The sequence below is a fragment of the Caretta caretta genome, chromosome 2 (assembly GCF_965140235.1).
Source record: "Caretta caretta isolate rCarCar2 chromosome 2, rCarCar1.hap1, whole genome shotgun sequence".
NCBI classification, from domain to species: Eukaryota; Metazoa; Chordata; order Testudines; family Cheloniidae; genus Caretta; species Caretta caretta.
In genome coordinates, this window is record NC_134207.1 from 113,797,662 (window position 1) to 113,825,407 (window position 27,746).

General features: G+C 41.2%; 1 protein-coding gene across 8 annotated transcripts in view; it reads right to left on the reverse strand.

The window, feature by feature from the left end:
* The window catches only part of PHACTR1 (phosphatase and actin regulator 1), a 447,348-nt gene that overhangs the window by 238,327 nt on the left and 181,275 nt on the right, over positions 1–27,746 (reverse strand). Inside the window, exon 1 of one of the 8 annotated variants that reach the window (XM_048839858.2) lies at positions 19,672–19,802. The exons of 6 other annotated variants lie outside the window; for them this stretch is intronic. The gene's annotated coding sequence lies outside the window, so the exon portion shown is untranslated. Of the gene's footprint in view, positions 1–19,198; positions 19,261–19,671; positions 19,803–27,746 lie in introns of those variants that run through there. One more of the 8 variants, XM_048839860.2, reaches the window with a different exon arrangement.

Here is a 27,746-nt window from a genome sequence, read left to right on the forward strand (position 1 = left end):
AAACAGCAGACAAACAACCTTTATTGAAGTATTTCAATTTTTCCACTTTCGGCCCTGGCAAATCCTAGGGGCAAACATTTTTAGTCTGTGTGAGAGAAAGGCAGGGTCAAATGACTCAAAGCATACGAGGCCAGTTTATTAACCACAAGAAACAAATAATAAAAAGAAAACCTGGCACATTCCATACCTCAAAATGGGTTCCCTTATTACAGCGGCTTTCAACCAAGGGTATGCGTACCCCTGAGGGGACGCAGAGGTCTTCCAGGGGGATACATCAACTTGTCTAGATATTTGCCTAGTTTTACATCAGGCTACATAAAAAGCAGTAGCCAAGTCAGTACAAACTAAAATTTCATACAGACAATGACTCGTTTATACTGCTCTATATACTATACACCAAAATGTAAGTACAATGTTTATATTCCAATTGATTTATTTTATAATTATATGGTAAAAAGGAGGAAGTAAGCAATTTTTTAGTAATGTTGTGCCGAGACATCTTTGTATTTTTATGTCTGATTTTGTAAGTAATTTTTAAGTGAGGTGAAATTTGGGGGTAACCCAAGACAAATCAGACTCCTGAAAGGTTGTCTGGAAAGGTTGAGAGCCACTGCCTTATTGCATCTCCTCCAAGCCTTTTGTGCACCAGATCCTGCCCTGGGCTGATTTCCCTCTGGTAACACTCTTAGAGGTCAGGTACAATACTGAGATTGGTCCCCCTGGTTCATCTCCAATTCTCACTGGTTCTTAAGGGATATCATGTATGGGCTCTTTTGTTACCTGAGCGGCTTCTTCTCATCCTAATAAAGCTAACAATTGCACAGGCAAGCCATTCCTCCTATTACTGTGCATGGAGCTAAATGCTTGTGACGTATTCAATTGCATGCAAATCCATACAAGCATCACTGCACTATCTATTCTGCATTGCTCAAAGTGAGAGGAGGGTGGGTGAAGCTATGAATATAGTTGCACAACTGCAATTTTCAAATAAAGTATCTTCCAATCCATCCAGCCAAACATATGAGAACCTGAAATAGATTAAATCTAACTTTCCCTAAGTATAAATTACATTAGGAATGCCTCTAATCACTCATTTTAGCTGTTAAAATTATTCTAAGGCTGGAAGGTCAGTGACCAATATGTCATGAAACAAACTATGTTGGGATTAATACAATAGACACTGATCTATAATCCAAATCAAATAAAACAAAGACAATGGACATTCTTTTTTAGACCTTCCAAAGGAACAAGTTATAAACAAATACAAAACGCCATTTTAGATTACTGTAAAAAACATTGAGGATACACAGGATCTATAGGTTACCTGGAATCAGAAAAAAATATTTTCTGTAACAGGACATTATATAAACAGAATGCTAATGGTAGATAAGAAAATCTTCAGTGGTCTTTGTGGGGTCAGGTAAGACTCCAAAATGAGGTGGAAATATGTTTCTGCTGTGTGAGAGAACCAGTCAGGAAGCCTTTTGTGCACTGCCCAGCCCTTACAGAGGTCTCTCCACTGAAACTCGGAGGAGGAAATAGATGCACTGGGGCATAGCCCAGGAGTCCAAGCACAGTACAAGTCCACATGGTCAAAGCCTGCAGGGGGGAGGGGGGAGCAATGGGCTACAATAGACAAAAACTCCTAAGGAAATTAGGCACCTAAGGTGAAATCCTGGCCCCAATGTCAATGGCAAAACTCCCACCGACTCTAGTGCAACCAGGATTTCACTCCTAATCGCCATTGAAAGCCAATGGGAGCTGTAGCTAGTAGGCAGAACCACCAGCTGTGGAAGATGAACAACACTCAGAGTTGCAATCCTTTTCCTCATGTCCTTCTTTTACTGATTTATAAACAAAAGGATTCCAACCTGAAACAAAGCACTCAGAACAGTGGGTCCCAGTTGCCATAGACCTTGCATCTAGGAGGGAGCACATCTACCCCCTAAAGTAAACCCCACCACTACCATTTACCCTCTGCTTTTATATCCCCATCTTCATCGCCAATATGACAGGCCTGGGTTTGGATTAACTCTTCACGGACTGGAACTTGGGGAACATCTTTCTACTGTCCCATTACCTAACGCCCTTAGGTGCTTTTGAAAAAATCTCACCAGACTGCCCCCCATTATCCTGCGGTTAGAGCCTGTGTCCGGCCCAATGATAGCTATGGCCCTACATGCTGGGGATGAAGGTCCTGTCCCTCAGCCCCAACCCTTCTGAATGCATTCCCCTGAGCACACAGTGCATTTAACTCAGGCTGCGTGCTCAATTTGCAGATATGGCCTAATATTTGCTTTCATTTTGACATACAGCTACACCAGTAAACCATGCAGGATTTTAATAAGACAAGGTAATACACTAGCAGTTGAAGGAGCTCTGCCCTGAACCTATGTACTGTAGCGCTCGCTCTCTCTCCCTTCCAATGATAAATTGTATCAAAATCTGAAAATCATTTCATTCTTCACAAATGAAAACAAGATGTGATTCGAAATGTCATGTTTATGGTTGTGTGAGCAGGATTCCTGTCATCAATCATTCAAAATACAGGGTATTATTTAGGAGCTATTTGACAGTGGATTTAAAAACAAAACAACAACAACATCTCCAGTTTTAACATTATGAAAAAACGTATCTCAGGAACATCAACATTTTTGTTTTACAGGTAAATGCTGGTTGTTGTTTTAGATTTAGAGCCAGAAAAAACTAAATTCACTGCTGGTTTGAGCAAGTGCAACTCCACCGTCTATCTACGATCTTGTAATATGGCCCCCATAGGTTCTGATCAGCACTGAAGTCAGTGGAGTCGCATCCACACGCAAAGGTGATGACCTTTCCCCCACAAATTTATCTCACATAGACACGGCAGGTTCCGCTGTTCTTACTAATACCTTCCTCATGTGTGTAGTCCCATGGACTTCAATGGGACTACTCATGTGAAGAAGGTTGTAAATAGTGAGAGTAAGAGGGGCAAAATGAACCAATCGAAAGGAAAGATTTTCATGTGCCATTTAAGGCTATATTTTGCTCCCTGTAGTCATGGTGAATAGTACAATATTCTGGAGAACTCCCTGTGAAATCAATGGGGACAACTCATAGAGAAAGGTGCTATTCATGTGAGTACAGATGGCAGGATCGGATCCTTAAGCAGCACATATGTCTAACCAGGATGAGACTGAACTACCTCAGTGATAATCTTTTAAAATACTCAAAAATGGAGCGTGTATAATATAACTAGAGAATACCTGCATACATAAATATGTAGCCATTGGAGACATTCTTCTATTATTAGCAGTAGCTGTATTTTTCCCTAAGGACCTCAGCTGAGATCAGGGCCCAGTTGTGCTTGACACTGTAAAAAACACACAGTAAGAAAGAATCCCTCCCCCAAAGAGTTTACAGTCTGAATAGACAAGAAAGAAACTGAAGTATTATCATCACCATTTTACAGCTCGGGAATTGAGGTTCAGAGAGACACAGGAGGTTCAAGGTCACACAGGAAGTCTGCGGCAGGACCAGGAACTGAACTCAGATCTCCTGAGTTCTAGGCCAGTGCTTTTAACCACAAGACCACCCTTCCTTTTAAAGCTGTTTTATAATTATTACATTCCGTGAACTACATTGTGGCATTCAGCCACAGCCCGAAATAAGGGGCAGCGGACAAGTGCCCTGCCCCACGACTAATTGAGACTGGCTGACACAGGCCACTCTTCTTGCACTGGGCGTGTGTGTGTCAGGAAGAGTAATTTCCTGCAGCCCTGAAAGGGCATTGCTTGTTTCCTCCTGTGTGTCCAGCCAGATCTGCTGGACAGTGCCATTACTGTCCACTTGGAGCCCACCCCCCAGTCATGGGGAGCAGTGGCTACACAGCCCTTGTATTCCACACAGGAACCAAGCCCAAGATCTGGGTAGCCCTAAAGTGGCCACATACAGTGGAATTGGGGAAACCATACTACCCCAGTCCAATATGCAGCTGTGTTAGGAATAAGGATAATCTTCCAACCATTTAAAAATAAGGACAATATATGTGTCAGCTGCCGCAGGCTATGTATGCAAACACTGCAAAGACAGCATGGCAAAGGCAGCTTCCAATATTTTATAAGTCTGACCCATACCCTGTAAAACTCTTCGTAGTACTTAGGAAAGGTCTCTAGATGCTGATGATTCCTGTGACATATGGGTTCCTGTGCTAGTGCACAGACGTACATATTTCACAGCTTTGCAGGAACCTCAATGTATTACATCTGAAAATGAATATACTGATTGCCTAGTATTTCCCTAAGAAAACAGAGTTATTGAGGTTTGAAATGTCTTAGTCCCTCTTCCTCCAGCCGGGACTGAGTGTTAGACTGCCTGTTATTCGGGGTAGCTGAAAGTTAGCAGGCCAAAAATGAAAGCCCACCAAAAGAAATGTTTTTTTTGGGGGGGTGGGTGGGGGGAGGGATGAATAATTTTTCATGTGCATTAACAACAGCCAAATGCTCCCAACTTTCAAGGTAGGTTCAATTACTGTAAACATAGCCATGCATATATGTTTTAATAGGGGAAAAGTATCACATGATGCAAAAAGAAAAGGAGGACTTGTGGCACCTTAGAGACTAACCCATTTATTTGAGCATAAGCTTTCGCGAGCTCGCGAAAGCTTATGCTCAAATAAATGGGTTAGTCTCTAAGGTGCCACAAGTCCTCCTTTTCTTTTTGCGAATACAGACTGACACGGCTGTTACTCTGAAACCTATCACATGATGGAAGACTTTAAAAATCCAAACAACAAGAAGTGCCTTCTGCAACAAACCAGCTGAAACAAAGGCAGCGTATGCAGTGCAATTCTGTGTCGCTCTCATGACTACTTTTACAGCTCACTGTTACTAAAACCCTGAGTAACTCCTAGCCCCTGTGGGTAAGTATGTGCGCTACATGGCACATTTTTAGAAGGTCAATTGCCCCTGCGGTGCAAGTTGCGCTAACACAAGGGAAACTGGGCCTCACCAGGCTGAAAATTTATCCCGCTCCCATCTAGAATATAAATTATGCCTCCAAGTGAGCAGCCAAGTATATCTTAAAAACAAATAAACATAACAAACAAAAAACACATTTCCTTGCTCTTTCCACAAAAAAAATAAAAATATATCGAAATGTGACTTTAAAACAACTGCACTCCTATTTTTAATAATACAGTTTGGGGCGGCCTTAAAGAGCATGATGCTCCTAGCTGTGGCTGATCCTAGATTTTGATTTCAAATGTTTAATTTGTAAGTTCTGTGAACACCCAATTAGTGACCTATTTTGGGGGGTGGGGGAGGGAGGAATACTCCTATTTACTATGGCTTTTTTGGGCAGGGAAGGCCAAAATTCTGCTTTCACCTATTTAGCTGTAAATTCAGAGGACATCCATGTTGAAATCAATGGAATTATTCTAGATTTACCATGAGAGCAGACTTTGGCCCTATTATTTTTTGAATTAAAAAAAAAAAATCTCCTGTCATTTTCCTCCTATATAGATCTCTGAGGTGGCCCCTATTACCAGAATACCTGAACACCTCACCTAAAAAACTCAGTTTTTAATGCATTTATCCTTACAACACTCTCCCCTGTGGGATAGGGATATGCTATAATCTCATTTTGCAGATGGGGAACTGAGGCACAGAGAGATTCAAGGTTTGTCTTCACTGCAAAGTTAACTCAACTCCAAATGTTGCTCTTAACTAGAGTCTTGTCCAAACACAAAACCCCTTAATTCAAACTTGGTGGTGCTTGTAACTTGAGTTGGCTGGCCTGTCAGGGATGTAGGCTAAAACTTGAGGTAGTACAACTCATCTACTACCAAAATCATTTTGTAGCCAGCATCTTTTGGCATCAAGATAGAATTTCAGCTATAATTAAATATATGTATTGGAAAATCAATTCTTTACAATCAAACAGAAAGATATTGGCACTGATACCTGAGCATAAAAATAAAGCAAAGAGGATATGAAAAATATCGCTTGCAAGTAATTATCAGTGACTGTCCAGACTGATTACCTGATTTTTAGGAGTAAACATATACAAGAGACATGTACAAAAGACAGTGCTTTGGTTTAGCAGCCCAATTTCTCTAGTCCAACACAAATCACTCATGCTGTGCTTGGACAGGAATGAGGCAGAGGCAGAGTTCTTGACTCAGGGTGGCCACTTTTCTTTGGTTTGTGGTGCTAGGCAGTGCTTCTTCCCCTTTGGAGTATTTTGTCAAATTGTACATTTTCGTCCTGTGAAATAATCTCAATGAAATTTTCTAGGAAACACTCTTTGATCCTTTCCCGGACTTTTCTAGGAAGAACAGCCTTCTTTTGTCTGCCCCCCAATACAAAACTTTCGCACAGTCCTCTGCGATGAGTTCTACAGACACCATTATTATAAACAGCATGACAGCATACAGGTCAGGATGATGTTGAGCGACCTAGAGCAGCTGCCTTCTCTGGGCCCTTGTCACCTTCAGCCATAATCACCCCTGCCTGCAACAATTTTCACCATATTTGCTGCACTGTCCCTGCACTCATACCCTGGGGCCCCCAGCGACTTACAGCTCTGGGCTTATCACAGGACCACCTCCCACCCCTCCCCACTACTCATTATGCCTGGAGCTGCAGAGTGTCCTGAAACAAGTCTGACCCTTTGCATATTTTTATGAGGATCTTTATGGGAAAAATTTTAGAGGAGTTGTGAGACTTTTCATTTCTGCAATCACTGTAAATCAAACATAAAGATAGACATTGTTAATCAGCTGTCTCTGCCAGGGTGTACTTGAGTTGCGCTCCCTCCCCACCCATTGGGAGACTGACCCAGATCCAGAGAAGAAAGAAACAGACAAGAGAGAATGTGTTTTCAAAGCTTTTCCAGTCTTCAGATGCTGCTGACCAGGAGAATAGAGATTGGATGGACCACATGATGGAGACCAAGCAGAAGGACTAGGATTGGAAGGAATGCATGTACGAGGAAAAGAAGGAGCAAGAGGAAAATCAGAGGGACCAAGAGATGCACTGACAAGTACACCAGGAATTATAACTCTGCTCAAGCAGCAAATACAGGCGTTGCAGAATAATATGGAGCAAAATGCCCAGAGAACTCCTCCACAGCAGCCTTCACACGCCCTAGATAGTTCAATGTACACAGGAACATACATTCTTCCTCAAACAAGGTGCCAGTATTGCCTACCCTATCCCTTATCACGGCAGTTGAAACCAAGGAGAACTCTGATTATTCGTGCAGTGATCTAGGATTACTTCAGGTTCAGTCAGCAAACACCTGGCACTTTGCATTTTTAATACGTGAAATAAAGGTTGTAATAAAGGTTTGGTAAGTGTTGATGCCCTCAGAGTTTACCATGGTCAGTACAGTTGTTCATTGTGTATTTGCACCCAATAAATTTAGGTTTTTAAGAAGACCGTATGTTACTGGGTATCACCAAACAGAAATGCCAGTCTCCCACCAAATTCGTAACAGCTGATAAATCACGTAAATTCCTCATCCAAGCCAACTACACAAAGTAGTACACAAAAGCATCACATGGCAATACTATGGCACACGTTAAAGAGATCTGTTAAGGCCTCTCTCAACCGCATAGCTCCTCGATGGACTCTTGTAATTGCCCTGGCGTCTGACTCCTGTAAGTCAGCAGACAGTCTTTCCAATTCACCCCTCCACCCTTTTGTAATATTTCCCCCTCTGCTTGAAAAATATTATGTAAGGCACAGCATGCAGCAAAAACAGGAATATTTAGCTCACTAAGGCTATGGCTACATTACAGCTTATGTCGACATAACTTATGACACTCAGGGGAGTGAATAAACCACCCCAAGCAACATAAAAGTTACACCAACGTAAGTGCCAGCATGGACAACACTATTTCAATGGGAGAGCTTCTCCCACCGACATAGCTACTGTTGCTTGCGGGGGCTGGAGTAGTGAAGCCAACAGGACAGCTCTCTCCCCATCAGCTTAGAGCAGCTACATTCAAGAGCTTACACCGGTGCAGCTGCATCAGTGCAGTTGTGCTGCTGTAAGCTCTCTAGTATAGCCATAGCCCAAGATCCAGCCTAGCCATGAGAAATTGCCAGTGCCCCTTCAATCTACCAAATGCACATTCAACAGTCATCATGTATCTGCTCAGACTATAGTTAAATCTCTCCTCAGTACTGTCTAGGTGCCCAGTGTATGGGACCATGAGCCATTGATGCAAATGGTAGGCCGGGTTCCCCAGAATCACTATTGGCATTTTGACTCCACCAATGCCAGCGTGCCAGTCTGGGAAGAACGTCACTGGATACAGCTTTTAGAAAGGTCCTGTGTTCCTCAAAACACAAGTATTAAGCACCTTATCAGACTACCCAACGTTAATGCCGGTCAAATGTCCATGAAGATCCATCAGCACTTGCATAACCATGGAAAAGTACTCCTTTCTGTTTATATACTGAGTAACAATGTGGGGTGGGGTGTCTTGTCTATTTTCCCACAGCAGTTCAGGAAGCCCATTGTTTCAAAGCCCTCAACTATTTACTGCACATTGCCAAGAGTCACAATCTTGTACAGCAAGAGACACTTAATGGTCTTGCACACCTACATGATAACAGTCCCCCCACAGTGGATTTTTCAACCCTGAACTGATTGTCCACTGAACAACAGGGGTTGCAGTTACCTACTGCTGTGGAAGCGGTAGTCGCTGAAGTTTTGCAAATATAGAAGAATCATATATCCTGTCTCTAAAACAGACGGCTTAGCTGTGCTGTGTTGATGATTCTGCCAGAGACCCGGCAGAGAGAATGAAAAAGCAGCACAATGAACTGTGAGAATTGTTTAAAAAAAAAAAAAAAAGTCACAAAAATTATGGGATGGAATAAACATTATGAGATGGAAATAAGGGACGTGTGGGGAACTTGACTTCTGCGCCCATCACTCCCTGGGTGCAGCGGTAATATCCCACAATGCACTGCGAGGCATTGCACCAGATGGTGCATTTGGGACACTGGGATGCCTACCCACAGGGCACCATGTCTTCTGACGACAGCCTCTAATGGGGAAGACATGCAGCACCAACAAAGCAGTCAAGCCTGCATGTGCTGTAGTGACATAGCAACACTGGCACATGTAATTTTGTTGGCAAAACTTTCTAGCATAGACGTGGCCTTAAGTTAATTCTGCAGTGAAGATGTATCGTAAGGGACTCATCCAAAGGCCCACAGGAAGCCTGAAGCTAGAGTCTTCCTCTTCACCTCACTTCAGTTTATTTTTCCTCAGACAGTAACTCCTCACTTAATGTTGTAGTTATGTTCCTGAAAAATGCAACTTTAAGCGAAACAATGTTAAGCAAATCCAATTTCCCCATAAGAAATTAATGTAAATGGGGGGGATTAGGTTCCAGGGATTTTTTTTTTTGGGTAGACAAAAGACTTACATATATATTATATATATATATATATATATACACACACACACACATATAGACAGACACACAGGCCCAGAGTATAAGTTTTAAACAAACAATTTAATACACAGCGATCATGATTGTGAAGCTCGGTTGAGGTGGTGGAGTCAGAGGGTAGGATATTTCCCAGAGGATGCCTTACTGCTAAATGATGAACTAACAATTGGCTGAGCCCTCAAGGGTTAACTTATTGTTGTTAATATAGCCTCACACTCTACAAGGCAGCACGAATGGAGGGAAGGGAGACAGATGTGTGTGAGAGAGAGATGCACATTTCTCCTTTAAGTACGCTGCCACCACTCTTAAGTACACTCTTAAGCTCCCTCCGTCCTGAGCCCTGTCCTGTGTCCCCCCTGCTAGATGGAGATGGGATAAGCAGGGTGCAGGAGCAGGGGGGAGGAGGACACCCTGACGTTAACCCCCCCCTTCCTCCCCAGCAAGCAGGAGGCTCTGGAGAGCAGCTCCAAGGCAGAGGGCAGGAGCAGCACATGGCAGTGGGGGGAGGGACAGCTGAACTGCCGGCAACTGATAGCCTGCTGGGCGGCTGCTGCACAGGGAATTTAGGGGAGCAGGGAGCTGATGGGGTGGGGGCTGCCGGTCCACCCTGGTTCCAAGCCCCCACCAGCTAGCTGCAATGAGATGCTCTTCCTGCAAGCAGTGGACAAAGCAGGTAGCTGCCAAACGACTTATAAGGGAGCATTGCACAACTTTAAACGAGCAAGTTCCCTAATTGATCATCAACGTAACAATGAAACGTTAACTGGGACAACTTTAAGTGAGGAGTTACTGTACTTTCTTTTGCTTTTTTGAAGGCTCTTGTTAATGCCATTAAGATGTGTTAACAAACCTCTCCATAACAAAAGACAAGACAAGGTGGGTGGACAGAGGAAAGAGAAGCCAGCTCAGCATTGCTGACGTTTTTTTGTTTTTTTTTAATAATTTAATGCCTATGATTTGCTGCAGCCACTCAATCGCAGTAAAGTTTACATATATGGAGTACAGTATGTTCGTGTACAGAGTGATAATGTTAAACTGACGACTCAAGCTTTTGTGGTTAATTATGATCTCACCAGTACTCCAGAGTCTAGATTTAATTCTACATTGCCAGAATGTACTTTCATATTCAAGAAATGGGCCTAGATTCTCAGAGCCAAACTTAAGCCAACAACAATACTCCCATTGGTTTCAATAGGCATTGGAGCCAATATTTAGTTTTCTCTACTCTTGGCAGCCAGGGGCTTCACTGAAAGATTCAGGGGCTTATGTTAATGGAACGCATTCACAGCCATCAACACAACTGTTATCAGAAATTATATTGCTTTTGATAAACATGCAGCAATGCAAGTAAGTCTCTTTTGTATCTGAGGATGACTCTCCTTCTTGAGGCTGTCTGGCTAGGTGTGTCACAGAGCTGCGACCCTCACCCTCTAGGTGCTGGGAACATGCATTATTTGTGCTCCACTCTGGGGGTAGTTGCAAACTCAGAGGAGGAGGCCTTTCTCTCATTCTTACAGAGAATGCAAGAATCTTAAATCAATATATAGAAGGGGATGGACTGTAATAGGAAAGGATGGGTGAAAGTAAAAGGATTGATCCTTTCTGACCCATAGCCCCAAACTGGACTTACTAATGGCATGCTATCACTACCTTCTGGAGGAGAGAGCTCCCTAACTCTTCTAATTCCTGGCCTGGGTGAACAAGATGAAAGAAAGCCCCTTTGGAAGCCTGCACCTGGAACCCCAGTAAAATCCACTCTCATTAGACCCCTGCTATCCATAAATGCCAACCTTTGTGGAGAACTGAACCTTCTATTCTCCAGAGCTACTCTATTACTCTTCAACATTAGCTGTAGTTAGGTATCTTACCCAGTGAGCAGGCAATTATAACATACAGATGCTGTGAACACAGTTCCTGTGTTCTTAACCAAACAATGACACCCACACAACACAAAAAGATGGTGAGAAGCACAGACACATGCCTTGTGTTTACTGAGGCACTCATGGGTTATAAATAAGTTTTTTTAAAAAAGGAAAGTATGTCACACTCTGATGTGAACATAACAATTTGTTGCATTCACTTTTAGCCTGAGTTGGACAAGGTTTCTTATTCCACTACCACATTTAAGCTCTGAGATTTTGACATGCTGAAAGTTACCCTTGAACAGAACATGTAATTGGATAGACACTTCAAAAGAATTTTGCTTTCCTAAACAGAATGCCACCAGGTTGTGATTACTTCCCCTTCCCTTGAGGCTATTTAAAATAATAAGTCAATGAAGTAAACTTTAAGGCCTATATTTTCAAGACTGACTAGTGATTTTGGGTGCCTGATTTAAGACACCTTTAAAGTGCCTGATTTTCAAAGGGTGGGTGCTTGGCACTTTCTGAAAATCAGACCATATAAAGGTATCTCCAGGTGGGCATCCAAAATCACTAGCCATTTTTAGGCCTAAAAAAAAAAAAAAAACCCACACAAACTATTTCATCCTAGCTTTGTTTGTTTTTTTTATCTTAAATTGAAGCTGTGGAATTTAGAGTCACATAGTTAACATCAAAATGATGCATTTATTTTAACTGAGCATGATTCTGGACATAGTGAACAAACAATGTGAGAAGCAATGGGCAGTGCAATGATGCTATTAACACTTATTCTCTCTTTTTGGAAAAGTAGCCTCTAAGCAGGAAAGCTCAGATACAGAACTGGCCATAACCAGTCCAAAGTGACAGAGAGGTCTCAGAGACTTAAAAACAGCAATTGGATTTACTGGCTGTACAAAGGCGTCTAAATCAGTGGTTCTCAAAGTTTTGTATTGGTGACCCCTTTCACACAGGAAGCCTCTAAGTGTGACCCCCCTTATAAATTAAAAACGCTTTTTAAAATATATATATTTAACACTATTATAAATGCTGGAGGTGAAGCGGGGTGGAGCCTGACAGCTAGCGACCTGCCAAATAATAACCTCGCAACCCACTAAGGGGTCGCGACCCCCAGTTTGAAAACCCCCTGGTCTAAATGATATTTCTGTCTATACAAAGGCCCCTATCTGAATGTCATCCCCCAGGCTCTCCCACACCTAGGCAATTCAGCTCAATACTTTGCTGTATTTTTTACTCAACCTGTTCAGAATTTTTTTTTGGAAAGTAGCCAAGTATGGCCTACAGATTAATTTATATTTGGGAAATAATGTAAAGAGTTTAGCTTCCAAGAACAAAAAAGGATTTTGGCTTGAAAAGTAAAACTGAAGATTTTTGTTTGCTTCCTTTACCTTAAGACAGGCCTTCTTCAGACTGAAGATCAGGTCTTTGTTTACTAAAAGTGAAAAATTATTTCCAAAAGCTATGCTTTTGACCAATAGAAGCCAAATGTATGCAGTGCTGAATATTGCATCTCAAACAAGCTCCTGTCTAATATACATAAGACAGCCTGATATCCACATACAATCAAGGGTGCGAATTTGATATCTGCAGATAAAAAGAGTACTTCCAGCTTCTGGAATTTGGTAAATAGATATGCTGCTTTTCACCTCCAGATCAGTTGTTCAAATACAATCAAGGATTGTAATGATCCAGAGTTGTTAGCTTTGGACAGTTGTTTGGTATCCCGTGTGAAATGAGTTTCTGGTCTCACTTCAGCTCCTAGTAGATAGGTGTTAGCATCCCTGGTTTGTCTGGTTAGCCACCAGTTGTATCTTGTCAAAACCCTAGCCTGTGAGCTCTCTGGAGGCAGGGACTTGGTTTTGTTTGCACAGTGCCTAGCACAATGGTGTCCTGATTAGATGCCTCTAGGTACTACTGTAATATTATTAAGTGACAGTGGGGTTCTGGTCCATCACTAGGATTCTTAGGAACCATGGTAATATAGTTGTCTCTGCAGAGGGGTTATAGTTTTGGCAACAGGACCGAACTAGCTTCTCAGTCCTAGGGTATATCTACACTCAAACTGCTACAGTGGCACAGCTGCACACTGCTGCTGTAGTGCTTCGGTGTAGACACTCACTACAGCGATAGGAGGGGCTCTCCTGTCGCTGTCGTGAATCTACCTCCTCGAGAGGTGGTAGCTAGGTTGATGGAAGAATGCTTCCATTGACCTAGTGTTGTCTACATCAGGGGTTACACTGACATAGCTATGTCCCTCAGCGGTATGGAATTTTCACACCCCGGAGTGACAGAGCTGTATGCGCCTCAGTTTCCCCATGTGGTGCATGGTTAAACTTGGTGGTGAAAAAAGGTTGTTTTCTCTTTGCAGAGACCCACAGATCCAGGTGTAACTGTGGCCTAGTTATTTGGGGCGTGGGCCCAGACAAGGTCCGGCCACTTGGTACCTAGCAACTAATAATAAGTGGAGCCCACCCTCTGCAGGAAGCCAGCCAGTTGTGACCGGCTGGAGAACAAAAGGACTAAGGAAGATGGCTAAGTGACCATTTTTGCCCTGGAAACCAGAACAAGGGACAGAGGAGGTACCCTTGGGGGTCATTATGTATGGGCTGCTGGAAGCATGACACTCTTCTGAACTGGGGCCTGGGGCAGGGGGAAATCAGAGAGAGCTCTGGGCTTAGGACCGACCCAGCTTTTGGGCTGAATATTGTTTTGGGTAAGGGTGTGTGTGAGAAAACACCCAGATACTGAGGTCACAGACAAGAACAAAGAGAGGGGCAGAGGGAAAGAGGCAAGAAAAAACTGAAGCAGGAGCTTGTAGCTTAGGACAGTGTGGCTCTGGAAAAAGCTAAAGACAAGAAAGCTTTTGGATCTGGTGTTTGGTAAAGAAGCTTAGGGACCTGGTACTGCTCCTTTTTTTCCCTGGTTCCTTCTGCATTCAGAGACACAGGACTCTTATTTATTTAAAAGGAATGTACAGAGTGCAAAGAAATACCCTGGCTACCGCCAATTTCTACTCCCAAATAGAATACCCGGAGAGCCCTGAACTTTGACTAGGGATCTTATCTAAATCTTGTAACTAATTTTAAGACTGGGAAGTATCCACTGAGAGGGAGATACTATTTATCCACATAGAGTCTCTACTGACTGGATTATTTCTGCCTTTGGGCAAGGGATAGAGTAGAGCTGGTCAACTGTATCATACAGATCTCTTCATCCGTAACATATGTTTCTATTAATGACAAAAATATGGCGGGGGCAGAGGGGGAACATAAAAGAAATTACCTCACCCATCTTGCCTCTCATTTTATACTTGGGCTATTTAGTGAAAATTTAGCAGTGTTGTTAGGATTCTCCCACTCTTTGGTTTTCCTTAATTAAGTACCCAGGCACTAAGTGTACTGTATGAGTAACCCGTGCTTCAACCCATCCCTCCCTGTCCCTCTCATTCACTTGTTCAAAGGGAGCTTATCAAACGGCAAAAGGTCAGTAGGAGGTCACTGTTTTTCACCCAAATGACTTAAGAACAGGTTAGTAAAGAATGGGTGAATGTAATATACCACCAAAAACTCTGGTTGTACGTATCAGCAAGATTCAGGCTATAAAACTGGAGGAAAACTCATTACCATGACATAGCAGTCATTTATAATAAGCAAATTTAATGTTAAACACTGCAGCCTGATTAATCTGCAGATACTTTCTATTACAGACTTGTAGAACACAGTTCCTGGTAAAGTTTAAAATTCATTGCACTTCATTAAAGCAAAAGGTGAGAAAGGTATAAAGAGGGGGACAAGTTCATCCCTGGTACAGCTCTAATGACTCCAGTGATAGAACCACACCAGAAATTAGCTTGCGCCAAGACCTACCACTGTGTTGCTAACAAGTAAAGGATATCTGTGCAACTCCCACTTTCTCAGTAGGAAATCATAATCATGGACTGATCTTTTCTAAAGTGCTTTGCATTACAGCTATAAGTGGCTATATTCTATTGAAAAACAAAAGCTGCATGCTTAAGTACATTTTGGAATTGAGTTAAACCCAGACACTCAAATCTGAATTCTAGCCATTGTGGGCAAAAGAGGAGAATTTTTTTTTTTAAAGGCAAATCATTATTACATGCCATAAAATGAAATGTGCTTTTGACAACACAGCTCCTCCCTAGGAAGACCTGGCTGTGGAGATCTGGGCAAAACCCGGCAGTTTTATTTCATAGGGGTTAATGGAAATATGATAATTAGTTCTATCCACCTAGGTTTACACAGATGATCCTCAGTTGGATCAAGATCTCAGAGCTTGGAAGAGTGAAAATCTCAAAGCTTTCAAACTGTTGTTGAGTTTCACCTACTTTTGTGTTAAACCTATGCAGAATTTTGCACGACTTCGATGTAAAACCCGAAACTGGTCCTGGGTTTCTCAAAAGTGAATTCAGATACGCAGGAAAATGGCAGAAAACTGCTTTGCCCAAAATGGAACCACCTTGAAGAATGCGGGTTCTATATATAGAAAAAACTGGAAACATTTGAGAATCGTGTTCCATTTTGCTTTGATACAATATGAGTTCTGGGTGGCTGCATTTTTTTTGTAATTGTTAGAATCATAGTTTATGTTATTCTCCTAGTAATCATAGAAGCAGGACAAGAATTACTTTCAAAACAAGAACATTCATTTTCAGATTGCAGAAACTCTGGCTGTTTAAAATTCTACCTGTCCTGAAAGAGATTTCCTGCTCTGCAGGATGAAAGCTATTATATAATACTGAGATTCTCTTAAAAAGCTGCTCCCTTCATGTTGAACAGAAGGAATTTTAAAGGCCCCAGAGTGTAGCTTGAAATATTTTTTTCTTTAGAAACAATAAATGTATGAAATGTAAGAAAGAATGTACAATGAAACAAAAACAACAACAAAAAAAGCAGAACAATGACAAAGTCTCACATTTTGTGAACAATTTAACAAATGTGAGTTGAGGTATGAGCTTGTAAGAAAACTAGAAACCAGGCAAGTTTCATGTGGTTTCAGGGTTTATTGTAAACATTTTGCATAGTTCTATTGCAAAAACTTTGGGTAAAATCTAGATGATTGATCCAGGGGCAAGAGTACTACCAAGCCAGTCAAACTCACAGGTATGGTTGGAGAATTAGCCTCGATTTTCATGCTTAAATTACAGGTTTCAGAGTAGCAGCCGTGTTAGTCTGTATTCGCAAAAAGAAAATCTTTATGCTTAAATTAGTTTCACAGCTTCTGTATTCATTCAAACTACTGATATAACCTGTTACCATCTATTACTATAGGTCAAGGCCAAATCAGATACATTTTAGTCTGTTGAAAAATCACCCTTATTTGACCATAATTATTTTTTTGGAGTCAATATTATTTATCTGATCAATGCATGAAATGAAAGATTGTACCAGATCATTCAGAGTCATCATTGTGTATCACATCCAGTCTCCACGGAGAAGTTCTAATGTGCAGATGTTTATCCACAGAGCATGATGGTTCTTACAGAGAGACTGATGGGTTAATCTATTGTCAGTCTGACCACCACTCATAAAAATGAATGGGTAGGTACTCCCCAGCCTATCTACACATAACTCACACGGTCATCAATGGGTGTACTGCATGGCAGTAGACAGATAAACACCAAACATATCATTGTCTTCTATTTCTTGAAGAGGTGAGCATTTTTTATGGAAACTGGTGGATTTTTTATTTTTATCCTTCAACAGGTATTTTATTAACATACTATTAGATATCTATATCTAACAGTACCGGCTATCACAGTGACCATATTTGACCAAACAGATCCCTACTGTAACTCTATCAAAATCAGTGGATTTATACAAGGGTTCAATCTGGCCAAATGTATCTGCCTTGGGAGATTATATTGGAAGGTGATATAATTCACTGGCTTTGTGCACATAAAATAGCGAGTGGTGATGCTCTCTAGTGGCTGCAGATACCAATATCAATGCTATGAAATTTCTTCTTTAGCTCAAGTAGTAGAGGCCTGCATTTTTGGAGCTGACAGACCAGAGTTTCTAGTCCTAGCACCCAATGTAGTCAATGTATATACACATAGGTCCTGGCTCTGTGCCCCTGGGAATCTTTGAGTCGTGAATAAGATACTGTACTGCTCAAAATGAGCAAGGGTAGCAGAAGCTGATCACTGTAATCATATCTGTTGTGTGAAACATGCATCTCCTGTACAATGGGAGCCACAGATCTGATAGCGTGTGTACGTAAATACTACCTTTTTACCATAAATCTCTCCACTGGCAGCAGACTTAGAAAACAGAAATTCAGTAAATAAAGCAAATGCTTACCAACCTGTAATCTAGAGCACTGTGAACGATATCGTTATTAAAAATAGGCTGACATTCATGTAGTACGTTTTATATAGAGATCCCAAAATGCTGATTCATAGATTTACAAACTACTATATATACAGTTCAGGGATTACATCCCCCTACTGCTGAAACACTTGCTGCCTTCTCTAGCGCGGAAGATTTCCACACAGCAAATCTACAACATAACACTATAACCAGTTGAAACTACACTAGGAATTTTAGGTAAGCAGAATGTAATTACCCAAGTTAACATATAACATTTTTTCATGCCAAGGGAAAAAAAAAAGAAAAAAAAAAAGGGGAGCTATTTTGTCTAATTGAAACAGTTGAATGGTTAAAGCACAAGGCTGTACCAAGCTGTGCTACAAACTAGTTTGATCTCGGTCAGGGCCCGTCTACAATACACATTTTACTATTTCACTCTATAGTTGTCTGGCATATACATCTATGTTCTAACCCTTTATCTTGTCCATAGTGTGAATTCAGGAATCGGAATATAGCATGGTGCTACAGTCTAAATCACTGTATTAAGACTTAGGCTGTCACACAGCTCTATAAACATATTGTCCTCCAAAAACTGCCAACACAAATACCCCTAACCATGTTCTGGCACAGCTAGACTTGTGGCAGAAATGAACCCACAAACTCTGTGCCTCAATGTCCCCACCGGAAAAAATAGGAATACTAATGCCTACCTCACAGACGCATTAGGAAGCTCAATTAACATTTGCATTCTTAGGAAGGAAAGGATTACAGAAGAGCAACAGGTTGTTATGCATTTCATAGCCTCTAAAAATAGTGATTATAGACATATTGCCCTCCTTACCTCCTAACCAATGCTTGTGCTTACATGTTTTCTTTCCAATCTAAAATGTTAATTCCACCTAATCCCTTCTTTCAGTCTGAAAGTTGCTATATTATATTTCAACATACCTGTATAACAGAGAATAGCCAAACACAACAAGAGCAAGCCTTTTCCCCCAAACCCCTGGTTTTGGGCTTGCCCACTTTGCATATATATGTGCACAAGGATTTCTTGTAATAGCTACCACATGGTGGGACAATTCAATTATTCTTTTCACATGTCAGCAACTGGATCAAAGGGGGGAAATCAACAGAGAAGATCAAATTCCCTCTCTCAGCTTTTTCTAGCTCTCTCCCTCGTTTGCAACAGAGGGTGCTCAGGAAGGTAACTCCTAGGCTTTTTAGGTCTTCTAAATTAACTTTTTTGGGTTCCTTAAACAATCACGAGCTGTGGACCTGCAGTGATCACATGTCTCAATTGCAGCAGGATTTGCAAGTGAATCCCCCCTAGTCTGCAAATCCCAGATACCTCACTGATTTTCAGAAGAGCTTGTGATCTCTCATTCACACACTGGCTTTTGGGCATACACATGCTCCTGCTATCATCAACCATGTCTAACGAACACAACCCAAACAATATATATAGATCTATATTACCAGTTCTTTGAGAAAGAAGAATATCCAGGAACAAACATATGGTTTATGCTCTTGCCTACCTGTTAGAGATCACAAAGCTGCTTTCACACTTCCTGCCTCTCTCTCTGCAACAGCTATGCCTTCTGAAACTGAGCAACAGTCTCTTTAAGTGTTGTGGTCTGAAAATACACCCCCCCCCCCATACAGCCTTGCAGTGCCAGACAGCCCCTTCTCCTTCTGATTCAGTTAGTAGAAACAAGTTACAATTCACTGGCCAACTCACATGTGAAAGAGAGATAGAGAGTTCAGAATAATCAATCCAATTACAGTCCTGCAAACAGCACCAAGGCATTTATGTGATAATAAAAGGTTACATTCAGTTTGTACCTCTTCCTCCTCCCCCTTACGTTACCTATAAATATATCTTCTGCAGACCCCTGCCAGTTTACAGAGGTGTCAGCCATTTACTCTCTCTTCTTCTATCTTACACAGTCACAGAAAAGTAATAATGGGTTTTAGATCACAGACTATTAGGAATGTGATTGCTTCTTACCTCCACAAGACAATGATTCCTAGCTCCTTGTTGAGGTCTCCAGTGAGCCACTCATTTTGTTCAACATCGGATGCACCCAGTTTTGAAGGCTGAGGTTGTTATTGAAGGGAACAGAAAACAAACCACAGGTCCAGCTAATACACCCTCCCCCGCCTCTGATCCCCACTCGTCCTCTCCCCATCAAATCCCTAAGCTTTGAACCAGATATACATGTGGCTGTTGCAGCAGTAGACAATTTCAAATGAAGTACTATGGAAATTCTATGCTATATACTTTTTGTTTTAAACACTATTTGTTGAGCTTTTTAACATGCAGCTTGTCTCCTTCTGCAGGGAATTACTCAGACAGCAAGTCATGTGACTCTCAGCAGCACAATTATATAATTCAAACTGTGCTAAGGCTATTCAGGGTTTTGATTTGGAAATCACACCCATGAAGAGAGAAACAAGCAAGAGCAGATGACATGGAGATCCATGCTCTCTCTAATCAGGAGCGTGTGTCTCTAGCATGCATGTTTATGTGAGTTTGCTGTTACACAGGACATCAAGGAGGGCTCTGCTGTAGTTCAACCTCCTTACCTGAATAAGAAGGGAGTCAAGTAGCACAAGGACGCCCGAAGGAGTAGCCAAACTGGCTACCAACCGTTCCTTTAGGGGAAAGGGCTCCAGGTATCAGAAGACATCACTTATGTATATGGGTTAACTACCTATATCGGGGGGCGGGAAAGTTCCAGTGACTATAATCTAGAGATAAGTCCTAGCTGTAAAATTCAGATGCAGATCTGGATCCAGGTAAGCCCTTCTCCAGGGTTAGGGCTGTTCCAATCCAAAGGGGTTGATTCAGGCATTTATACAAACAGGGATTAGTCATGAAAGTCAGATCCAGATCCACACTCCTCCAAAGGAAGTGTGTGAATCTGAGGTTTTGGATCAGGCCCTTCTCTACTATATAATACAATGGAAAATTTCACACAGAACATAGCCATATTACTCTATAACATGGAGCTACTTATAAACACAAATAAATATACCACAGAAACATTTGGCCTCTCTACAGATGGGTCAGGAACATTTAGAATCTGTGCTTTGGTTTGTCCCATTACAGTGACAGGCCTGGAGCAAAAATACGGATTTGGATTTGAACTTCTTCATAGTTTGGCCAGGAGGAATGGTGGATCTGAGCCAGTACTTTGGTTCAGACACAACTCAAGGTGCTGTCCTGCCAACAGGCCTGGTGTAAAGGAGAAAGCTGTCACTTCCGCCCTTCCACTGATGGTACCACTATGCTTGGACTACTTCATATGTTGCCCCATTTGACTGTTTGATGCCTTGTTTATTTCAACTGATTGATTGCTGGCCATTTATTTCCAAATGCTTTCAGCTAATGGGTTATACTATTTTATCTGTTCCTGGATTTACTTCATTGATTGACTTTTATCTATTTGATCTGACTAATGGATTACATTTTACTGATTCACAGACTGCCCTGCTTAATTTAATTTGTCCCTTTCTTTCTCCAGATCCTTTCATGGGATTCCCCCACAGTTCTCAAATCAAATTTATACTAATAAATAACAATAGTATATTATAATAATAATAAAATAATAATAATAATAAGCTCTTTAGCTTTGAATTCAAGGCCCTAGCTCCTACTTATTACTGTCATTAATTATTATTATTATTTGTACTGCAGTAGTGCCCCAGACAAGGACTGGAGCCCCGTTGTAGTAGGTGCTGTACAAACCCTTAGGTAAAAATCAGTTCCCTCATGTCTTTTCTTCATTTTCATCTCCAGGCTTTCTTCTCACCTGAAACACTCTCTTCTTACTAGATCCAGCTGGAGAACTCTCTCCTCCAAATCTTTCCTTAAACTGCACCATTCTGAAAGTTTATAAGCCATCATGTATCTTCATCCCCTGCTGAGAAGTTAGCTAATGAATGACTGAAAATCATAAAAACAAAATGCAACAAAAAAGTGGAATTACTGGGAATAAGGTGGATGTATAACCTCACCACTCACATTGCTGTTTTGTTCATTCTGAGCTGGTAGCATTTTCAATTGAGGGAGCTGGCTGTGCAACAAACTTCCAGAGAAGATCAGGTGAATCTATTCTAGAGTCTGATTATCTTTAAGAAACACTGCAACACTTCCCTCTTTACAAAAGCCTTTCCCCACCTTGAGAATGACACTCATGCCTCTTCCACCCAATAAATCCCTACCAAGCAAGAAAGAGAGGGGAATAAAAAAAAAAAAGAATTAACAACAACAAATCTTACCCCAGGCAAAGCATTTACTCAGAGACCCCATGAAATTCACTAGAATCTTTGCTACTGCTTTTGTTTTTACATGGAAGGTGCCTGAAGTGATAGGTGGCAGTATAACCCCCTAAGATTGATACACAGATAGATTTTACACCCACTTCGTGCAGGTGTAAATTACTGACAAAAGGTACAAGGCAGTGGGGAACCAGGTATTTTGTGTTCATCCCTGGCCCAATGACCATTCATTGTCATAGTGAATGACTATGACTTGCCACTGTGAATGACAGTGAGTAGTCACCAGGCCAGAGAAAGACAGCGAGAATGATGCTACATCCTTGTAGTTAGGATACGCATATCGTAGACCCAAGTTCAAGCACCTGCTCCAATGACTATATAATTATTTATAAAAAACAAAACTGTCATAAATATAAAGGGAAGGGTAAACCCCTTTGAAATCCCTCCTGGCCAGGGGAAAGCTCCTCTCACCTGTAAAGGGTTAAGAAGCTAAAGGTAACCTCCCTGGCACCTGACCAAAATGACCAATGAGGAGACAAGATACTTTCAAAAGCTGGGAGGAGGGAGAGAAACAAAGGGTCTGTGTCTGTCTGTATGCTGCTTTTGCCAGGGACAGAACAGGAATGGAGTCTTAGAACTTTTAGTAAGTAATCTAGCTAGGTATGTGTTAGATTATGATTTCTTTAAATGGCTGAGAAAAGAATTGTGCTGAATAGAATAACTATTTCTGTCTGTGTATCTTTTTTGTAACTTAAGGTTTTGCCTAGAGGGGTTCTCTATGTTTTTGAATCTAATTACCCTGTAAGATATCTACCATCCTCATTTTACAGGGGGGATTTCTTTACTTCTATTTTTTATTAAAAGTCTTCTTCTTGTAAAAAACTGAATGCTTTTTCATTGTTCTCAGATCCAAGGGTTTGGGTCTGTGGTCACCTCTGCAAATTGGTGAGGCTTTTTATCCAACATTTCCCAGGAAAGGGGGGGTGCAAGTGTTGGGAGGTTTGTTCATTGTTCTTAAGATCCAAGGGTCTGGGTCTGTAGTCACCTAGGCAAATTGGTGAGGCTTTTTACCAAACCTTGTCCAGGAAGTGGGGTGCAGGGTTTTGGGAAGTATTTTGGGGGGAAAGACGTGTCCAAACAGCTCTTCCCCAGTAACCAGTATTAGTTTGGTGGTGATAGCGGCCAGTCCAAGGACAACGGGGGGAATATTTTGTACCTTGGGGAAGTTTTGACCTAAGCTGGTAAAGATAAGCTTAGGAGGTTTTTTCATGCAGGTCCCCACATCTGTACCCTAGAGTTCAGAGTGGGGGAGGAACCTTGACAAAAACAGCTTCAAGAGGAGAGATGGAAACAATACCACACCAGAATCTCTCATAACCAAGTGGTTAGGGCAGTCCCTTGCAATGTGGCAGATGTAAGTTCAAATCATATTTCCACATGAGACAGAGATGGGGCGTGAACCTGGGTCTTCCACATTTCAGATGAGTGCCCTCACCACTGGGATGAAGCCTATAAGAGATATGGCCGCTGCACCATCTCCTCCTCTTTTGTAAATCTATTTTTCCTTTCCTTTTGTCAAAATGCCTAATGTTTTGTTTTGACATTACCACAAGGTTTCAATGTTTTTGGTTTGGTTGACACTATTTGACTAACTCAACATGAATTCACGAATAGTTTTGGTCAACCTGAACCTGCATTTTTTGATGAATAAACTATTCATGCAAAAAATTTTGCTCAGCTCTACTGTATACTGAAACCTTGTATCTTTCTTTACTGCACAATGCAATTAAACTCATAGTGTCACAGCTAAATCAAGGCCACTTCACCTTGAATGGTCCCTTAGAACAGAGGTAATTATTTTTTGTCAAGGTCCAAATTTTTGGTCACGGTCCAGACTCCAGAGACAATAATATAAAAATAACAATAATGATAAAAGCATTCAAAAGTGTCTGGTGGTCTGTATTTGGCCCATGGGCTGTCTATTGACTACCCCACCTTAGAATATGTGCTAACTACTTTTATGCTAATCTATCTGTTCAACCTTGTATTTAGCTGCGAAACTCCGAGTACCTTTCCCAGACTGGGGGAAGAGCACTGTGTTGCTCAGAAGCTTGTCTCTCTCACCAACAGAAGGTGGTCCAATGAAAAAGTCTTTTCATGCACATTTTAGATGGTCTGACACAACGTCAGCAGTTCAGTTTCATCTTAACAAGTATATTATCTATTACTCTATTAGATAGGGAAGCAGCTAGTCACAACTCAGAAGTTCTCATCTCAAACCTATTTTCAATGCCACGCATTTATCTAAGTTGCTACTCTGGTTTGGGAGTGCAGGGGAGACTCTCTTGACAACACTCCACTGCTACAGAATAATTACACATTTTCTGTCATCAGCATTGACAAACCCAAATATTCAAAAATCATTAGATTGGTTTAAAAATCATGACATTTTAAAAACATAATAAATGTGAAGGCTATTTTATTTGCCTCCTGAATTTTGAGACTTTAGGGTGCACTTGAGTCACATTTTCTAACCTCAGTTTGCAACCACAAGTGCTAGAAATGTATTTTAACATTCTCTGAGCCCTCAAAGGTGAGATTCTTACACAACCATCAGGAGCTAGAGCTTTAAGAAAAATGCAAAATATTGTGAGAGTCACAGTAAAATTGTGAGAGTTGGCAACACAAAATAGAGGAACTGGACATTTTAGACAACATTCATTCTTGGAGTGATGCCACTGGCTTTATTGAATTTAGCACACTGTGTCCTGACCAAGTGTCTGTTCTTCCTGCAGCCTGGGGACAGATGTGAAAAGTAAAACCCACTTCATCAGAAACATGGAGGTTGCTAAGTCTGATCAATGTGGACAGTAGACAAGAACACTAGTGTCAGTTACAATTTCTAACCAAGTTAACCATATAGATCAATATTTTGCCTTAACTTCACTAGACTGTCTTTTTTAATGCTATACTTCAGTAAAACAAGCCAATTAAAATGTTACTCCATCTTCTTTCTATAAATAAATGATACTCTCCTTTTCTTCATGCAATCTGACAAGGTCTACTTCCAACTACCCTAGAAATAACAGGACAAATTAATTCCTGGAAAAACTTGAATGACACAAATGGAGTTACACTAAGATTGAATTTGATTCAATATCACAAAGCAATGAAGCACCTCTGAGGGTTGTTTAATGAGAGGGTTACATTTTCAGAAATGTGTGCCTAAGCTGAGCACACAAAATGGGTAACTAAGTATGCAGTTTGTTTCTACTGTAATTCCATGTATAACTTACCCACGAGGCCAATGTAATTGTATGTTTTGCACATACAACTTAGATGTACTTAAAAAACAAACAAACCCATAGGCCTCAGCATATAGATTTTTAAGATGTCATTATACTGTTTAAAAATTTCACCACACAAAGATGAATCATTGCACTCCTTTAGGCATGTTAACAGCCATAATAATACTTCACACTAATACAGCCCTTTTCATTTTCAAAGCACCTAACACTCAGTAACCAGTTAATCCTCACAACACTCTTTTGAGGCACATGGGTATTATTATTCCCACTTTACAGATAAGCAAAATGAGGTGGAATGGTTAAGTGTCTTGGCCAAAGTCACAAAGGCAAAAAGTCAACAAGTAGTGATCATAGCTCAGAAGTCCTAGCTCCAAATCTTGGGGTCATTATTAACTCTTTATATAAAGAGATCCCACTCTAAAAGTTCATTCCTGTTCTAGCAATATATGGCTCTTTAGATATTTAGTTCTTCAGGGCAGGGAATCTCTCCTATTCTCTGTTTGTACTGTGCCTAGCACACTGGACCCCATTCACAATTGGCTCCTTGGCACTATTGTAATAGAAATAATATAATAAATATTTCTCATGTTACATAAGTACAAATGACTATTCATCTGAAAAATTCAGACTGGAAGGATATTATTCTTTCTTGCACTATTCTCCAGTTTTAAAAGTTTCAGTCATCCACTCAGGGAATGGACACTACCACATGACCTGCAGTCAATGAACTTGCTTAGACTAGGGATGGATTTGGCCCATGACTTGTGCATGTGTGTTTCTGTACAAGAACACACAGAACACATGCCTAACCATATGTCAAGCACTGTCAAATCCAGTACAAATACCTCATCAGACTTTAAAACCACATGATTATCCATTTTAGGACAAATTCTTCATCCTTTCCAATGGGGATGGAGGGACTCGCATGCATCAGAATCAGAGTCATTCTGCTGTCTGGTGGGGAAAGGGAAGACTTTGAGAAGGCTGTGCAGGGAATAAGCATCTTGGATGTATCATGGGGCTATGTGGAGGTAGAGCTGCTTGATTCACCACTACATGTATCCATTTCCAACTGGCATGGAGCACGGAGGCTGCAGCCTCAGGGCTAGAGAGATGACAGTGAAGCAACTCCAGGTTTATAAAGAAGGATTCCTTCCTTTATTCCCATGGAGACTTCCAGTGCCCAGACTAGTTATGCTGTCTAGTTTCTGGGAACCAGATTTTCCCCTTTATGGGTCCACTGCTTTAGCCTGGTATCTTTAGTGAGTAAGCTTCTTTATCCCTAAGTAGAATCTCTGAGCTGCTTAACTAAAGCTCTTTGTAAGGAGAGGAAGTTAGAGAAAATCCACATAATGCTAAAAACGAATAAACATAGACCAGCATAGACTATGCTAAACATAGACTAGCTTGTTCTTCTCTTCTATCATGGAAGTCCTGTGATAGTATATGTAAAAAATCCTAGGTCAAATCCTTCTTGCCGTACTCCAGTAAATAGTCTAATTAAGTCTGGGACTATGCAAGGGACTAAGGTGTGCAGGACTTGACTTCTTGTGAGGTCAGTACGAACTGTCAAAGACAACTAAAGCAGAGAGTATATAGATTGTCTACCGTGACTAAAACAGCGTCTGATTTGAAATGGATCTTAGGTCCCGGGGTCACCTGAAGTGTAGTGAACACGTTAGCCTCAGTGGCTTCTGCAAAGGGACTGAAACAGAAAGATAACTCAAATCCTTTTAAAATAGTTCCTCACATTCTCAACTGAAGGGCTTTTTCCCTGTTTGTTTGATAGACAACAGGAAAAGGGAATTTTGTATAAGGAACTAGAGAGTACAATTCCAGTTCTCTATAGTTAGCAAAAACATGCTTTTACCCATAAAACAGTTTGGTACTAAACAACGGCTCCTCTGTGTGAGACTGCTGATGGAAATGAGCAGCAGGGGAGATGAAGGGATGGGGAAAAAGGAGAACCCAAGAGGAGGAGGTAAAAAAGAATTAAAATGTGTATGTGTATGTTCTGAAAATCGATTGTATTTTCAATTAAGGATATTTAAAATAGAATTAAGGGTGAGGTGAAGCAGCTCAGAGAATTAAATTAGATGGCGATGACAATGATAAGTAAAGTTTTTAATATCAGAGGGGTAGCCGTGTTAGTCTAGATCTGTAAAAGCGGCAAAGACTCCTGTGGCACCTTATAGGCTAACAGACGTATTGGAGCATAAGCTTTTGTGGGTGACTACCAAAAGGAGGCTGCCAGACAATTCTCCAATACCAAATTCTACAGGCCACTTTCCTCAGATCCCACTGAGGAATACACTAAGAAACTGCACCATCTACTCAGGACACTCCCTACACTAACACAGGAACAAATCAACATACCCTTAGAGCCCTGACCAGGGTTATTCTATCTACTACCCAAGATCCACAAACCTGGAAATCCTGGACGCCCCATCAACTTGGGCATTGGCACTCTCACTGAGGGACTGTCCGGACA